This window comes from Phalacrocorax carbo, chromosome 21, assembly GCF_963921805.1.
Source record: "Phalacrocorax carbo chromosome 21, bPhaCar2.1, whole genome shotgun sequence".
NCBI classification, from domain to species: Eukaryota; Metazoa; Chordata; class Aves; order Suliformes; family Phalacrocoracidae; genus Phalacrocorax; species Phalacrocorax carbo.
Window position 1 is genome coordinate 4,768,183 of NC_087533.1, and position 14,221 is coordinate 4,782,403.

At 43.5% G+C, this 14,221-nt stretch overlaps 1 long non-coding RNA gene across 1 annotated transcript in view; it reads left to right on the plus strand.

Moving 5' to 3' along the window:
• The first annotated feature begins 1,136 nt into the window (after positions 1–1,136).
• LOC135316692 (uncharacterized) overlaps positions 1,137–14,221 on the plus strand; it is a 93,782-nt gene continuing 80,697 nt past the window's right edge. Inside the window, exons 1-3 of the long non-coding RNA XR_010375936.1 lie at positions 1,137–1,215; positions 1,905–2,014; positions 6,077–6,182. This is a non-coding gene — a long non-coding RNA (uncharacterized LOC135316692). The remainder of the gene's footprint in view (positions 1,216–1,904; positions 2,015–6,076; positions 6,183–14,221) is intronic.

Consider the following 14,221-nt stretch of genomic DNA (forward strand, 5'->3'; position numbering starts at 1 on the left):
TCTGTGGGTACTACATATAAACAATTACATTTGAAAACCTCCGAAGATGCATTGAAAGTGGATACTTGCATGAAATAACAGGGGACTTTGGATGAACAAGTACAACTCTAATAGCTGGCTTGAATTTGTTTTGGTAATTTGGCCCTTATCCCAGCCTTTTTGAAAGATAATCATTGCTCAAAGAGAGGTTTTCATTCACTATAGCATACACTTTATATTTCACTATGTAATGTAACCTTGCATACACTCAAGGAAAACAATTTACTGAGCTAATTGCTGAACTCTGCAGATATAATACTTTAAATGGGTTATGTTAGATAAGAGTTTATATTAAAAAAGAAGAAATGTTCTAGAGGAAAATTATTGTTTAGGGAATATTGATTTGCATGAATTAATGTTTTCACTTCAGTTGATAGTTAAAAATGGATACTTAAGCTAAGCCACATTTTTAGTGTAACATAAATGTTTTATTAGCTATGAACCTTGGGTGTGAGCTGAAGTCCATTGTTTGTTTGTTTGTTTTAAATCTTCAAACTTCAGTTGGCATTGGGTCAAACTATGCCGAAGATTATTTTTTTCTTTTTCAATTTAAAAAAGCCCTTCATGGACTCAGAGATGGGAGGATGCTTTGGAGTTCTCATTGTTACTTATTTGCTTTAGACAATCCTCTGCACCCTTCTGTCTCAGCCAACTTACCAGTAAAATTAAGGGTGGTGTTAATGATCCTACCTGCACAATTATTGCAGAAACTAACTGATGATTATTTGTACAGTACGATATTTGTACAAAGGTGGTGTATTACATGTACTGCAGGAGCTGCCATCTGTCATACACATGCATCTCAGATATAAAGAGACTGCAACATAGATTTTGGGCGTGGGAAATTAAGTAGCTTTTGCAGAACCCAGATTTTTTTTGTGTGTGTGTGTTGCTGTTTTTATTACTAGTTGCTTATATTTTAATTCAGAATATAGGCCAAGACTGTAACTGCTGTCAGTTGTTGTGGCTTGATTTGCCCTATAGGTTGGGGTTATCGCACAAAGTGTCTATGTAAGAGGCTCAGCACTGTTTAGAAGGTGTTAGTAATGAACTAGACATAATGCTTGAGTTTAATATAAATTTGTTTTCTCCCATGTAGCTGAGCGTTGGTGAGAGATTGAGAGAGAAGGGACAAACCATAGCATTGTGTTTCAGAGCAACCCAGTGGAACAAAGGGTATGTATATTTGTTTTCCATACATCTCTCTAATTATCTCGTAATTTCTGTGTCACGCTTACCTCTATAGTGTTTAAAGGAAGGTTGCAGATTCATATATGTCTAAAGGAGAGGAGACTAGGGATGATATTCACGCAAGCCCAGCCTTAGCCCACGAAAGCAGAAATGTGAATGTGGAGCTGTCCTTAGTCAGTGGGACGTCGAGGGAGTGGATCAGGGCTCCCGAGGTAGGAGTCCGGCCCTCCTGATGGTCAGCAGAGCCTTGAGTTGAGGGCTCGCAGCTTCTCCGTTAGAAAGCTCTGCTTCTCTGCAGGTAAGGGATATGCCTAAAGGTCAACAAGTACCTTGGGCTACCTACCTTCTGCCGATGTAACTCTGCTGATTTCAGCAGACAAACGCTGGAGAAGGCGGCGCAGGATGCTCTGACCTCAGGCGTTGTTTCAGCGAGAGGCTCTGGCTCTTGATTAACTTGTACTGACAGGCACCTCCACTGCGGTCAGCTGGACTCTCATGCACTTACCGATGTACTAACTACCTGAATTCTCCAGGCCTAGACTCACTCCCTTTTTAGGCAAATATCAAACTTTCAGCATGTGAACAAAGCTGGGCTCTCCAGCAGTCAATGACTCAATAAAATGTAGAGATTGCATCTAATTTCACTACTGAGCATGAATTTCCTTCTCTTTCAGCATCTACCAGTACTGGTGAAGTCCCTTCTGTGAACCGCGCAACAGAAGCTGCTGTCCCAGTTCAAGGTTGCTCCTTCCCACTGGCAGACAGCCTGAGGAGCTGTTTATAGGTGAGGTGTTCAGCATCCAGTCAACTGAAGTGATTAGCTTTCTGCTCCTTTCTATTAGGAAAAAAACCTTACCAATTGTGACTTGAACTGATAATTAAGAGCTCAGAGGCTTTATAGCCTGTTGCCATATTTGGCTGTATCTGTACGATATTTGTACAAAGGTACTGTAAGGCTGCGGCGTATTACACAAGTCCATCGCTTCTGTGTGGTTATCTTTTTTCTCTTTCTTCCTCTGTTTCTGCCCCGTGAATGTTTATCCTTTGAATTACTAGCTGCTACATCTTGTGATTTGTTGCAGCTAAAATTGATCTCACCTGTGAATTTAACACTGTAACTCCGAAGGCATTCCTGTGCCTCTGAGTGAGTATCAGTATGGTACTGGCCCTTGCGCAGGTCACTGAGAGAGAATGAAGAATGGCAGGGTGGGCTCAGTGCTGGATAATCATGTATGTGAAGGTAATTCAAAGAACTAATCAGAGACAGACATGAAAAGAAGTTATCTTCTGGAATGCAGAAAGTCAGGCAGAATGAAAAGCAAACCTGAAAACGGTGAATCTGTTTTACATCAGCAAAGGCAGAGGATCCTACCTGGGATTAATTTGGCCATTGTCAGCGCTTGGTGCTGCAGATAACATGAGTTCCATAGCAACGAATTTTTAACTTGCAATTCCTGGGTGCAAGGCTGCATATTAACTAAATAATGGACTTGAGTTTCACTGAGATCATTAACAAGTAGCTTTATTTTATTTTCCACCCACCATCCTACTCAGAAAATGGACTTATTTTTTACGTCCTTAATTAAAGATGAAAATTTAGTGTTAGGCAGATGCTGTCATTTTCTTCCTACCCCCTCCAGCAAAAACCCATGTGTAATGCGCTACATTGGGCTCCGAGGCTGTAGGATAGGTTGTCGGTGATAAGCATCTGCAAACCTGCAGCACATGCCCAGGGACTTGTAGTCAGATGAGTCATATGTTGCATGGGCCAAGTTTAATCCCAGGGAGAATGTTACAACACAGGAAGAAACCCCTGAAAATAACAGGAATTGGTACAGTATTTGGGCCGTAAACACAGGTTAGAACAGTCTGGGTATTTGCTTTAATCCTCTCTGATTCTATTTTGAATTGCAATGTTCCTACTTGCTAAACCACTTTCCATTTTTGCTCTGTCTTACCATGACATAAGGAGGAGGGATATTTTGGAAACTGGAAAACTGCCACTTGCACCAGAATGGCATGCCACTAATTTTTGCAGTTTTTTTGAACTGAGCATTGCCACTCTGAAAGCTCTGTCAGCCTCTTCTTCCAGGATTCCCCACAGAGATCCCCACCCTCCTACAAGGCAGGACATGCCCCAGGTTATAGGACTTTTGTTCCTTTCTCTGCAGGCTGGGCTGCCTCACCTGTTTCAACATCAGGCACTTTGAAACGATGAACTGAATATTTGAGAGGATGAGGGAGTTTGGATTTTTAGGGTCCTCCTCCCTTAGCCTCAGCAGAACAGACTCAGTGGGCCCAAACATTGCCAAAAGATCAGGAGTGTGAGCCAATCCTTAGTGCAGACAGGATGAAAAATTACTCTGCAATGTGTATTGATGTAGTGCAGCATCATTTCAAGCAAAGGTCAAGCAAAAAGGTCCAACTTGCCACGAGGCCAGTCTCTGTGAAGGGTTTGGCTTTGTGGCAGCGCGGTGGCAAGGAACAATCCGTGTTGCGTGTGGGCTGGGTTGGAAGAGAGGTGTTTGTGATGTTGCAACATCAGCCACTGAAATGTCCATCATCGGGCATTTTCCTGGCTAGGACTGTTGCACTGCAGCTCATAGTGAAGCAACCTGAATGGTAGGTAAGATGTGGAGATGAGGCTTGATTTTTTCCCTCCCTCTGCCCCGTTTAATGGAATATTACAAGGGTCTTGCTTTGCACTTTTGCTTGCTTATGCTCTGCCGTATGTTTGGCTGCGGTTTAGCAGGCATGACAGGCAGGCAGGTTGAGGGACAATCTCAAAATGTGTACAATGACATTGTGAAGCCTCTTTTATAGAGGGGTAAACAAATCTCACTTTGACTTCTATACTTCTTTCCTCTTCCCTTGACAGACAGAAATTTGGGAAAGTCATTTAATGTCACCTAGTGAGTTTTAATGGATGCTTGGAAGAAGAAGAAAAAAACCCCTCCTGTGTCTGCTTGTTTCTTAGGTATGCCACATTACCCACAGCTAGTCTCACCACTCCCAGAGAAAGTTTGTGTAAGTCCTAAAATAATTTCATTCCACTGGCCCACAAATATTCCCATTTGGTCAGCCTTATATAGAGTAATTACTGTTTAACATGGCACCGCAGCTGGGTCAGGGATTATTTTGGGTTATAAGTTATAAAAAGCTGTTTGTAAAAAAAAAAAAAAAAAAAAAAAAATTTAAAAAAATTAGAAGTTCCTGTTTGTTGATCTGTCATTCTAAACAAATGAGTCTAGAAACTTGTTAGTTTACTTATTCTTTTTTACTTGTTTTGCTTTAAGAGTCAGCATTCATGAGAGCACTGGCGTCAGTACCAAAGGCATCTAGCCATCTCATCCTGGCTTATTTAGATATGTCTGCACTTCAATTACAAAAAATGTAATTGTTAGGTAGCCAGGTGTTGTGGTGATATTGAGCGAGTATTGTGGGGTGGCACATGCTCAGGAGAAAGGGGTCAAGGTTTAACCAACGGAGACGTGGGAAGTTCATTTTCATGGGCAGGTGATAGGTGTGATGGGGTGGGGGGAAGCATCTTGGCTGCGTGCTCTCATCCAAATAGGTCTTTGCATTTTATGTGCCTGAAGTGCTGTGCACGGAGCAGGCAGTTCATTCCCACAGCTGTGCTGTAATTAGCATTTTTTCAGACCATGCCTTGTCCAACATCAAAGTTCCTTCCAATTTTAATAACTTTGATATATACAGATATATATGCCTATGTATTTTATGTTTGTGCATATATGGATATATGTATGTGTACAGCTAGAAAAAAGAAAATATGGCTGTGTATATACATGTGTCGTTCCGTATCTGCTACTAAAATACAGGTGTCTCTGTGGGAAACAAGTTGTTAAGCTGTTTATTGTACAAAAGTTCAGGAAGTTGACTGTATTATATTCACTTATATGATTTCCATGCTGGGTTGGTCATTTCACCTCAAAAATTAGCATCCCAGTCTGTTTCATAGAAGACCCCAATATTTTTAGTAATCATAGGAAAGAATGTTGTCCACTGGGACGGAGCAAGAGGCTGTGGATCAAGACTCAGGGTTTGGTTTTCTTTTTCTACTTATTTTATGGCCTGGGACAATTCTTAGCACTCTGCTGTGCCTCTGTTTAATAGCAAAACGGGACTAGTAACATTGAATTACCTTGTACAGAACTATTTAAAGATTAAATTGAAATTTGGAGACCTTGTTACTAGCCTTTGGCATCAGAGAAATAAAACAGTTATGAGAAGTATTCCTGTGGTTTGGCTCTATTAATGATATGAACTTTTTGAGAAATTGCATTATTGAAATAGAGTTGGAAAACAAACCAGAAGCAGATAGACAGAAATCAAATCCCTTCCTGGGCAGCTATACAATGTGCTAAGTAAGGATGGCTGTATCCTTGGATTTTTTCTTGTAAAAAATTCTGAAATGCCTATGGAAAATAGCTTCCTCTCTATAACAAAAACAACAAGACAACTGACATATCAGCAATTTTTAAGGCAAGACAAATCTGAAAAGAAATACATTGGGAGTTATGAAAATCTTTCAAACAGCAAATCTGAAAACAAAATTGAATCTGGGAACACTTGCTGTTGGCTCAGAAATGGCTCTCAGGTTTCTTGGCTCCTTGTCCTCTTTTAGCTGTGCCAGGCAGGTGGTGGATGGCAGCCTGGAAGCCCTGCGGTCCAGGCCTTGGACCAGAAGCAGATACATCATGATAAGCAGAATTGGGGTGGGGAAATAGAGCTATGGACACAATTTTTCCACCGCTTGGGGTTTCCTGTCAGGTCATCCATCATATTATTCCTTATATTCATGTATTTCTTGTTCCTTTTACCCCAGGTTGTGCCTGCTAAGTTCGGAGGCGAAGCAGCGCGCGCCTATTCTCTTTGCCGTTCTTGCTGAGGACAGGTACAACGTGGTCATTCAGGCTTGAATGCATTGCCAGGTGAGGGAGCACACCTTTGTCTCTAGGCGGTGGAGTGAGCAGTCAAAAGTGAGCTGACTACCATGATAGTCATAGCAACAGAGCTTATATATATATATAAATATATATATATACACACACACAGAGCTTATAGCAACACACCAGCTCTGCCTTTCTGTTGAATATTTCCTACATGTTCGTGGTAAGAATCTAATTATTTTCCCATCTACAGCAAACCTAACAGGGCCAGATAAATGATGTGTAGGCACTAATGGTAAGGAGGAAACAAGTTTGATCCCAGGCCATCAGAGACCAAATATTTTCCATTGTAGGTTGCTTCTTGAATTAGTCTGAAAGAGTTTTCATTTTATTTAAAAGGCTTTTATTGATCAAAAAGGCTTCGTTCACAGGCTCTATCATCTTGAGTGGCTGAAGCAGGCTTAACTCAATAGGAGTTCTTATTTGAGTTCCTCTTTATTGTCTCAGTTGTAGCTAAATTTCATGCTTTTCTTCTCTGTAAAGGTATCTGGAAAAGAGGCACATGGTTTAGAGATATTAAAAAAAAAGTGTAGGTTTTCTTCCAGTCCATTAATTTTCTTTCATAGAGCTCTGTACCAGTTTGAGTGCACAACTGGGAGGAATCAAAACGCAGACATCTAGACTATTACGTAAGATCAAAAAGAGAACTGATTTGTTTTGAAACTGGGTATAATGTATTTGTCCGAAGTCATGAACATTTCTGAGAGCTCAGGACATCCTTTATATTCTGTCTCAGGATGAAACTTAGATCACATGAACTGGAGAGAGATCCCAAAATACCTGAAGCCATTTAAGTAGCTGTAGACCTGATTCAAAGTCCTTACTGAGTGAGGCTAAGCAGGGATTTGAACCTGATTTTTGTGTGTGCTCTTTTCCTCTCTTTCCCCCCTTTAACTTGAAGTTCCAACTTATATTGAAGAAACCATCCTCATGGATTTCATAAAAATGGATTTATTCTGGTCAGGCGCTTAGGATTTTTTTAACTGACCCAGTGTTTTGTGTCCAACCACCCCCACCCCTGAAATAAACAAACAGATTGGCTGTGGAAATTTCCATAGAAAATGTTCCTGTGTCTTGCCTTATAATTGTATTATTTTACAACAGTTTAAGTTACAACTCTTCCTAACTGAAACTCTGTACACCGTTAAAGAACAGAGAGCAAGAGGACTGTCCAGGCTAGGAAGATCTAGTATTTAGGGGACAGTGTACATCCAATGCATGTGCATCCAACCGCAGGGGATGGCTTTGCTGGGTTCATTGACCTCTTGTAGTCTGTATACATGTCTATTAGGAGCAAGCTAGAAACTGGACTGAGCTTCTTCTGCTGCCAGTCACTTGCAGTCCTGAACAGAAAAGGAAACACCAGTTTTTCTTCCGTCGTCCGGATGCTGACTCACCTGTGTGGTGAAAGAAAATAGCCAAAGGGTTGCTATTTCACCACTATCCCAATGTGCCTGGGGATATTTCATCAGCTCCCTTACTTGGGCAAGTTAAACTGCAAAGCTTTAAGGCCTGAGGCCAGTTCAGTAGTTACTCACACTTAACTTGGTCGTGGGCTCGATGCCCTGATGTCTGAGCTCCCCATCACCAATAAGTAAGTTTTATTTCATGTTTCGTATTAGAGCTGTTGGCAACATCTAGTTGTTTTGCACTGATGTTTCATTGATGCATGGTGTCAAGTCAAGCCCATTTTGCTTGTAGTTGGAAACCTGTTCCAACTCATCTGCCTCTTCTCTGCATCTTGACCTGGTCTGTGGTAGGAGCGGGGAGCTGTCCCACTGCTGCTGTGTTTCGCTCCCCAGTCACGGGGTTTTGGTGGGATGAGGAGAGCCAAGCTGACAGGGGTGCTGCAAGGCGAAGGGACCCCGTTCCCAAATTCCTAAAGGCTGGCAGTGACGAAGCAGCCGTGTTGTGGTAGCTGACTGTCATCAGTGATCCTGCTTCAAGCTAGGGAGGCTTCCTCTGGCCTTGTGGAGTGTTTCCATGCTCTCTGCCTGCCCTAGAAGGCCTCCAGATGCCTTCAGACCAAGCAATTTTCTAAAAGCGTGCTGGAGAGGGCATCGCTTGTGGTACTGCAGGAGAGAAGATTTCTCCTCTGCTATACACCTTTCCCTTATTTTCAGAGCTGGCTGCCCTCATGAGTACCCAAGCTGGGGACACTAGTTCAGACAGGCTACCAGAAAGAGAGTTTGCTCTCTGCCTCTAGATCACTGCTCAGCAGGATGCTGGTGGTCCTTGAATTGTGCTGGCTTGCCTGCAAGGGCGGGATCTGAGCTCCTCATCAGGTAAAGCCTGGCCTGAAGTTCAGGACTAGAGCGTGCAGCAGCTGCCTTTCGCTGACAGCTCACTGCAGCGCTGCTTTGCAGTCTGCCATCTACGCTCACCTCTGCCAGCATGGCCAAGACGGCTAATCCGTGCTTATCTGAATGCAGAGACATAGGCGGCAAGAGATTTAATGCAAATGTAGCATCGCAGAGCCCTGTTCCTCCTCACAAACTATTGATTACGTGTCTGATTTGCTCTCCCCTGATAATAGGCCATAGGCAGAAGCCAATAGGGCGAGGAGGAGAAAAACCTGTCATGATCATTCGATGCAGCCGGTGAGCCAATGAGAGGAGAAAGCCCGTGGATTGGCCTGGGAGAAGAGCAAGGGTGGGGGAACTGTCTTAGCAACAGCAGAAAGCAACTCTTTCCCCCTCCCACCCTGCAACCATGCTGGAAAGTTCCTGATGATGTTCCTTAATGTATTTGTCTCGCTCACGCCAAGTGTGTACGTGATTTGTGTGACTTTGCCGCGTGTGCCGCTTTACCTCTTTTCTCCATGATCCTTTGGAAAGGCTAGGAGGGAACCTTTTTTTTTTGTCTGTCCTACTAAAACCAAGTAGTGAGCTCAAGGTAAAGGGATCTGCTGCTGGATTCATTGCTGTGCAAGCCCTGAGACCAAAAAGGAGTTTTGTATTGTATTTCTGTGGTTGGTATCTTCCTCTTGACATCTTTCCAAGGCAGTCTGTTGTTGAAACAGTCAGTTTCTTGCCAGTCTGTTGTGATAGTGGGAGCTGGACACCTTGACTGTGTCCTCATCTCTGCCCTTAGATGAAACCAGATGAATCCTTGTCCTTCAAAATCCAGATCACTTTGTCAGGTTGCTGGGCTCTCTGGTCTGGGAATTAGAAGAAAAGCGCTCTCAGCTGAGCACTCCCTGTCATCTGTGGGCTAAGAAAAGCTAGTCCAAGGCACCATACTGCTTTGCCTCTTATCTTTTATCTGCCTTACAGCAGGAAATGTTCTTTCTGTCTCTCTGCCTCTCTCATGGTCAATCTTTCATTGGTTTAACCATCCGAAAAGGAAAACGGCAGTTAAATTTGTCCAAACCTTTTGAACATTTATTGGAATCAAATGTTGGCACTTTCAGCACTCCCTTGAAAATGACCTTCATTGTCCTCCTCTCACCTGCTGCCTTCTCCTGCTCATAAGCATTCACACGTTTATCTCGCTATTTGCATGCTGATAATAGACATAGATTTTGTTAGTCCTGCATCTGTCGAGACGGCGGGGACAATGATAGAAGCACCGTCGGGACCAATATGTATCGGTCTTAGGAGGGTGTCCAATAATGTCTGGGTCAGGGAGCCTTTAACTGCAGTGTCAGGGAATTCAGTCAGCTGTCATCGCTTCTTAATTAAAAATAGCTGAGACTCACTTACATTCCATTGCTGTGTGTTAGCTCATTTGTCATCTTGTCCTCTGCTCTCCAGCAACCCCCCTAAACACCTTCAAAAACAGACAATGGATAGAAATGCACGCAGCAGGTAAGACGACAAGGGAGCAGAGAGCGGATAACCTGTGCCGCAAGCTGCTCTTTGGGTCGAGAGTTTGCAAGAGTTTAGCAGGATTCAAAGGGGATGGGGGTACATAAAACTGTGGTATGGAATGTACTGTGTGTATGTATTTTATATATAAAAAACTAACCTCTGCACAGGCATGTGTCAGAGAATAAAGCAAGCAATAGCTGTCCTGGGGTTAAAAAGAAACTTTCCCTGTGGGCAAAGCAACTTATGTTTTTTCATCTTGAGTTTCCAGCATCTTCCTCTGGTCCAGTACTCTCAAAGACAGCTCTGACTGGATCATACTGAAAAAACATTCTTTCCTATGTACATAAGTGATTGGATTCCTAATTCCTTGCTAAATGGAATTTAGTGGTATCTGTGATTGCTATCACCTTCCAGTAGGTTTCATTAATATATTTCTGATATTCCTAAGGGGACAGGGAGATGGGAGGTTACACAGAGGTTCAGGAGCTGCAGAGGGAAATAAACAGCATGCTGTAATATCATTACTGAAAGAAAATATATCCCCCTCCCCCTGCCAAAAAAAAAAAAAAAAAAAGAATTTATTGTGATTCTAGCTAATGCTTGGAGCCAAGGGACAGTTTTGGCATAGGGAGAATTTTTCTGGCTTCCTTTTTACAAGTAAATCAGAGGTGGAAGGGCATTAGACCGACTAACTTCCTGAACTGGAAGTTGCATCCGGATTACCATATTTAATTGTCTGTGATTGACCTGTCTTCCATGAATGTTGCTAATCCATTTTTGAACCTGTTTATATATTTGGCCTCCACAGCATTGGGTGGTGATGAGTCCCACCATTAAATCACATATTGTTTGAAAAAAGTTCATCCAGGATGTCCTGTACAATGCTATCAATCTGTCCAGTGAGTAAATGCACAGCTGTTGCCAGGGCTTCGGATTCCCTCAGCCCAAATTGATGATAATTCCCCTTGAGACCACATCCATATCTTGCACTGGAGAAGGGAAGCAGCACCAGACCTCCTCTGCTTCACCACCCAACTTGGGCTGCGAGGGACCGGTGTTAGCTCCCACACAGGGCCGCTTCTGCAGTGCCACTACTAGCTGGTGATTTTTCTAGCCATACATAGTTATTTTCCTCAGGACTGTGTTCCTGCTGACTTGACGGAAGATCCAGTGACACTTGTTGGTGTTCTAAGAATGTTGTACTTCCCGTGGAGGGGAAGTTCACATGCAGCTTGTGGGATACAACTGGGTTAATTTAGGATGTTCTCTTCAATCTGGTCAGTTTTTCTTCTGAGTCCAGTTCAAGAAAGCTGTAGAACAGTTTATGGGAATAAGCAGGGAAGCCCACTGATTTGACTCGGTGTTGTTTGGGAATTCTGAGTTACTCAGAGGTGTGCTGGTACAGGGAATCAGAATCACAGAATGGCGAGGGTTGGAAGGGACCTCTGGAGATCATCTCATGCAACCCCCAAGCAACAGGTAAAAGCTCAGCTGAACCCCAAAGCATGAAGCTGAGGACAGACCTTCATTGTTAGTAGAGGCATTTTCAGACTGCAGATTTTTTTTAAAAAACTAATTAAGCTCTGATGACTTCAGCTGTATTTTCAGCTTCTGATTAAGGCCGCGATACTAATTAAACTCTTGAATTATTAAAAATGCAAATAGTGAGACCTGTGTGCAATAGGAGACTTGTGTTTCCATGCTCCAGGACAGCAGTGGGAATATCTGGCAGAGTCACTTGTGGTGACAAGTTTTTCTTTTCCTTTTTTATTTTTTTTTAAATGGCTGCACTCTGCTTGATGCAGAACTAAAAACGTCAGCAGCTGGAGTAAATGTCTCAACTGCCTCGCAGCTAGAGAGGTTTGATTAAAACACAGCAAAGTTTTGGAAGGAACTCTGGGTCTCTTGACATCCCAACTGTGGCATTTTCACTGAACAGGCTGTTGGGACTGAAATACCATCTAGTCCATAGAGAGTGAGCCTGCTTTCAGTAGCAATACTCAGCCTACTTTGTTGTCATAGTTCAAGAGCATGATAAATTATTTAGACCTCTAGCTGTCCTCCAAGATCCTCTCCTTCTGGCATCCCCCACAACGATACATGCACCTTCCATGAGACACATATACCAGGAGGTCCGATTGTGGCTTTTCCTTCAGTCCAAGTATGTTTTGGTTGTGGCGCTACTAAACAGTCAGGGATCTAAAGGACATCTTGATCTCTTTACTTTCCACATCTTAGCAGGCACCAAGCACCTCTTCTGAGTAATAACCATCCTTGTGTACAAATACATCTTTTGAAGTAGGATTTTGTAATCGTAAGTAGGGCTCATCTCCAGATGGATAGTCTTGCAGAAGTACAATTAGCTGGTCTTTGAGGTAAGATGGAGTACTGTAGGCTGGGAGGTGGGCAAGCAATTGTTGATCTCACTGGCTCACCAGTGTCACCGTGTACCTAGACCATGGAAATTGCTGTGTTTATTGTAAAAGGCTTTGCCTAGCTCCAGAGCCAAGAGCTCCAGTGATACGCCGAGTACCGCTTCTGTATCACTGCCTATACGCTGGTCAGCCTTTTGGATGTGCAGCCCTTCTTCTGAGTGAGGCAGTGGCCCGTGGGACTTGGACGTGTCTGTCCCATCCTGTAGCCCTTTTGCATTGCCATTATGGAGGCTCTGATGGATCTGGCAGTGTTTGCAGCCAGTACCAGCTGGGGTATTGGAGGGACATGCCAGTAGGCAGTCTAGTTATAACCTGCCCAGAGGGAATTTTCTTCCTAGTGCTTATTTAGTTCATAATAAAGACATAAATTAAAAAAAGGTGCCCAAAACTATTCAAACGCAGCAAGTGCATGTCATATTGAATAAGCGGGAACCCTCGCTGGTGTGAAGTGACAACAATTTATTGGAGTCACTTATCGGATAAAAATATGACCCAGTGTCTACAGTTGAGTCCATTCAATGGCAGGTGTGATGGTAAAGCTATGTCACTCTTTTGCTCCCCCTTTCAACTGTCCTTTTAGTATGTTAAAACAAAGAAATAAGAGGTCATTACTTTACCTATGACAACTGATTTTTCATCCTCCTGCTCTAATGGGCTGCAGGTGTTTCACAGCCAGCCCAGGCTAATAAGGACAGACATTCTGGCCACATGCCAAAATTATAAAACTGTCCAGGGAGAGAAGAAAAGGCAAGGGGCGGGGGTGGGGGGGTGGGAATTTAAGAAAAAGAAAGCACGGGAGTCACTCCATGCTGAGATTTTGTACTTTTGTGTCTCCTGAAGTGAATACATCAGTCAGGAATCAAAGGTTTGAGAAGTCATTCAGCCCCTCCAAATTAGAAGGCGAACCATCTGCACGAGAGGATGGAGCTCCCCTCAGAGGCTGCAGGCCAGGGCTGATCTCAGTCACACTGGGGTAAGCCTGGAGTATCTCCACCAGAGTTACAACCAGCGCACCCGGGATCTCAGATTCTGGCCTGGTGCATGCGTCTTCCTGCCAGAATAACGTTTTTGACCCAGCCCTTTAGTGTTGTATCACCATAGTGATGGGCTCCTCTGCTCCAGAGATGATGAGGAATCGCTGTGGGGTTGTCCAATGTTAATTAATCCATTTTAGGCAAAATTTGAGCTCAGTGGAAACTGCAAAGACAAGGCAGCCCATTCAGAGCTCTGCAGTCTCTCGCTCTCTTTGATTTTAGCAATATGTCTTGCCTTCAAGTCCCACATGCCACAGCAAAACCCTTGTGTTTCCTGGAAGTTAGAGCAGTCACGGAAAGTCAGTGGGAAGGAAAGATGTGCTGTAGGAGAAGGGAAGATATGCGTAGGTCCTTACAGCTTCGCAGGTAGTACTGTTTGAAAAGCCTGGGTTGTGATGCAGGCTTCCCAAGGTGCTGCTTTTTTGGGCGTGAGCCAAACAGTAGCCAGGATAACAGAGCACAAAGGAAGAGCTGGATCTGAGGCACTGGCTGGTTTAGACCACTTGACTTGAATTTCCCTGAGGCAGAGTTCGACATCTCCAAAGGTACCTCTTTTGCTGTTGATGTCACAAGTGCCTTGGGGGTGTCCTTCACCTGAGGTACCTCAGGCATGTCCCTAGAGGTAAGTGAGATGTGTCCAGGCCCAAGGGCATGTTCATGGGGAGAAAAAGATCCCAAAGCTAGTCCTGGCTTCAGTTAGCCATGGCACAGGGTCACAGAGATGCTCTGATCCTGAGAGC